We start from the raw sequence: 4,332 nt of genomic DNA on the forward strand, positions 1-4,332 counted from the left end.
GTCACCAGTGCCGGTCATAAGATTGGCTGATGTCTCCCCTAAGGTCCAGAGAGTGAACGCCCGCCCTTATTGGTCCCTCAGTGGGGCGTGGCCCAAGTGTGGTTGCGCCGCTCCCCTGCCGCCGCCAGTGCCTGAGTCGGGAGACTTGGGGCTACTATCCCTGTGGCCGTTTCTAGGCAGCCTGCGCCTCTTGACACTCCCTCCATAAGGAGAAACTCACAACCTTTACTAAGGCTAAATACTCAAATAAAATGTTTAAATTTTTCATGAGAAACTTGAGCATGTTTCTGTGAATATTACCTGTTTGACATTAGGTTTCATGCTTAAATAGGTATATAATTTCCGATTTAAATTTTTTCCAGTTTTTTTAACTTTATTTAATTCTTCAATGTTGAAAGTATTACATGTCAATTTTTTCCCCCATTGACCTCTCCCAGCCTGCTCCCCCTCAGCACAGGTCCTCAACCCCCTATTGTCTGTCCATTGGGTATGCATACAGTCCTTTGGTTAATCTCTTAGCCCCTTCACTCCCCCCCTTCCCCTCCCTTCCCTCTGAGGTTTGGTGGCCTGTTCCATGCTTCTATGTCTCTGGATCTATTTTTGTTCATCAGTTTATGTGGTTCATTATATTCCACAAATGAGTGAGATCATGTGATATTTATCTTTCTCCGAATGGCTTATTTCACTTAGCATAATGCTCTCCAGGTCCATCCATACTGTTGCAAATGGTAAGAATTCTTTTTTATAAGAGCATAGTATTCCATTGTGTAGATGTGCCACAGCTTTCTAATCCACTCATCTGCTGATGGGCACTTAGGCTGTTTCCAAATCTTAGCTATGGTAAATTGTGCTGCTATGAACATAGGGGTATATATATTCTTTCTGATTGGTGTTTCTGATTTCTTGGGATACATTTCTAGAAGTGGGATTACTAGGTCAAATGGGAGTTCCATTTTGAATTTTTTGAGGAAACTTCATACTGTTTTCCACAGTGGCTGCACCAGTCTGCATTCCCACCAGCAGTGTACAGGGGTTCCTTTTTTTTTTTTTTTAATATATTTTTATTGATTTCCGAGAGGGAGAGCGGAGAGATGGAAACATCAATGATGAGAGAGAATCATCGATTGGCTGCCTCCTGCACGCCTCCTACTAGGGATCGAGCCCCAAACCTGGGCATGTGCCCTTGACTGGAATCAAACCCAGGACCTTTCAGTCCCCAGGCCGAGGCTCTATCAACTGAGCCAAACCAGCTAGGGCCCTTTTTCTCCACATCCTCGCCAGCACTTGTCTTTTGTCGATTTGTTGATGATAGCCATTCTGATTAAAATGTTTTAATAATCTTTTCAAATTCTTGATAGTCATATCTGTAATTGGCACACCAGTAGAGTTCCACATCATAGTGTAAACATGCTAATGTATCCTTTAACTATAACCTACAATTTAAAAGCTTCCATCTATAATTTACACGTTGTTTTCAACTCCTGCTACTATTAGGGCTGGGTAATTTATCCCACTATGTGTTGATTTCATAGTTTAACTCTCTCAAGATTCTAAATTTTTAAGAGTTGAGGAGATTGTCACTATAATCCCAAGTACTGACATTTATACCATTGATGGTTCAAGTTAGACCTTTTATTTCAATTCAGTTCTTATTTGTGTAAATCATGGATGTTGCGGTGGTCTCTCCTGAAAGTTCTTATAAACATTAAAAAGAAAGTCACCGAAAGCCCTTCTAATTTATCCTGCCTTACCTCCCACCCTCTTCATTCCCAGCCTTGTACCAGCAATATCTTTCAAACTCCTTCTCCCCAGGACTGTAGAGAGATAAATGAAAGATCTTTGCTAAGCCCTGGCCCAACTGAATACTCTATTGTGTTCCTTGATGTTCATGCTAGTTCCTCTGGAATGTTTTTCTTTATTTTTTCCATAATTCACTCTGACCCCCCTCCAATCCATTCACACTTCAGCTAGAGAAAATATTTCTTTTTTTTAATTAATACTGATTTTAGAGAGAGAGGAAGGGAGAAGGATAAAAATGTCAATTGGCTGCCTCCTGCACGCCCCAACATCAAGCCCGAAACCTGGGCATGTGTCCTGACCGGGAATTAAACCAGCAACCTCTTGATTCCTGGGTCAATGCTCAACCCCTGAGCCACACTGTCCAGCCAAGAAAATATTTCAAAACACAAATCTGACCATATTGTTCCCCTGCTTAAATTCTTTCATGAGTTTCCACTCCTCATCCACTTAATACTAAACACATTTGTTTAGTCTTACTTTTAGAGACGGTCTTATCTATTCCTATGTATCACTCTCTCCTTGTCTATCCACATACCCAAACACAGGGCTTTCTTTCAATTTCTTGAACCTACTCAGTCAAGGTTTTTGGATTGGAAGCAAGAAAACTACTCTAGCTGACTTAAAGATTGATGGGACTGCCCTTTGTACCATTCCCAAACCATATGAATCCTGTACTATCTAGGCCCTCAACCTTACAATTACAGATACTTAACAGTAACTCCCAGGAGGGCCGGGGTTCTTGGCATTGTCAGCTCTTCCCATTAGTCTAGTAGGAGAGACAAAGCTATAGGAGTCCACGTGGACACCTGCATTCCACATTCTCCAGTGTCTTGGCCTCTAGCCAGATGAACTCACAAAAGCTCTAGCTCTTCATTGGCTGGTACATTTATTCATTCATTCAATAAGTGGTGTGTGTGTTGTTTTTTTAATATATTTTATTGATTCTTCACAGAGAAGAAGGGCGAGAGACAGAGAGCTAGAAACATCGACGAGAGAGAAACATCGATCAGCCGCCCCCTGCACACCCCCCACTGGGGATGTGCCCGCAATCAAGGCACATGCCCCTGACCGGAATCGAACCTCAGTCCACAGGCCGACGCTCCATCCACTGAGCCAAACCGGCCTCAGCTCAATAAGTGTTTTTGAGTACCTTCTACATGTCAGGCATTGTTTTAGGTGCTGGGGCTACCACAGTGAACAAAACAAAGTTCCCGCTTTCAAGGAGCTTACAATGTAGTGTGGAGAGGCAGACTATAAACAAAGAAATATACAGGTTATGTAGGGATAAATTCTATTAAGAGAAAGCAAAGCAGAAAGTGATGACGAGCCTGGGTTGGGTCATCAGATGAGTGGAAAGGGGTGGCCACTGGGGCAGGATGCAGCAGCAGGGCATGTGAGGGCACAGGAGGTGGCAGTGCTATGCCTGCAGTGCTGAGTGCCAGCAGCAATATAGTCAACAAGGTGATCCGGAGACCTTCCCATTCCCTGTGACCCTGTGGCTGTGCCACATCCTGGTGCTGTCACAGGCCTCCCACTGCCGCTGCGTGTTTGGCACGTGTCTCCCCCGAACCTCAGTCACCCATTATGTGAATCAGCAAAAGCACCTCCTCCCCATCATGACAGGAGACCCTCCTATTCCTGGAAGATGCCAAAGCCAACCATGGAGGAGGCTTTTTCAGACAAGACAACTTTGTCTTGCCGAAAGACAAACCGTCTACTCTCCTTTATGAGGCAGATAGCAACTTCAAGCCCTGGATGGGTTGAGACCTGCACAGGCCTCCATCAAAACCCATATTCTCAACCACTACACGCCCTCTTCCAGTTTCCTATCCCAGGTCTGGCAGGGCCAATGCTGTTGAAACAAGAACAAGGTAAAGTTATACACCAGAAGACAAGATCTTCATCATCATTGTGACTGCAGGTAGAAAGCTGCACATAGGGACCACGTCCCTGCTCTGAAGCACCTTTACAATATCAATGACAACAGGAAGATAACAGTCAGAACTGAGAGGTGGTGACACCCACCCGGAAGAAAAGCCCTTACACCAAAGCCCTACCCCCAAGCCTGTAACTCTGCCAACTAACATGACTCAACCCTAACCTGTGAACTCAACTCAACCCCAGTTCCCCTACAGGACTGTAAAGAGCCCTGGGTGAGTAGCTCAGCACTCAGTCTCTTGTAATGCCAGTGATGCCATTACCTGTGACTGGGTCTTTCTGTTGCTCAGCAGAGACCCATGTCCAAAGGCCCACGGTGGCACCATGACCCACCCTGCCTCAGCTCTGAAGGATAGCCTGGATGTGGGAGTCTGGGTCTAAGCCAATAGTACTCTCAAGGTGACCTGCAAACTGGTCTTCCAGTTTGATGAGTATAGTACTTTCTAGACCTAACACTTCCACCACCAACACTTCCACCACAACAACTATGTGTACACACATACAAATATCCCTGGCCTCATTCCCATATTTGGGGAAGACATGAGAAATTTAATGTCAAAATATTGAAACGGCAGTTTAACCCAACAGTAGAAG

Source organism: Eptesicus fuscus, chromosome 15 (genome assembly GCF_027574615.1).
Source record: "Eptesicus fuscus isolate TK198812 chromosome 15, DD_ASM_mEF_20220401, whole genome shotgun sequence".
NCBI classification, from domain to species: Eukaryota; Metazoa; Chordata; class Mammalia; order Chiroptera; family Vespertilionidae; genus Eptesicus; species Eptesicus fuscus.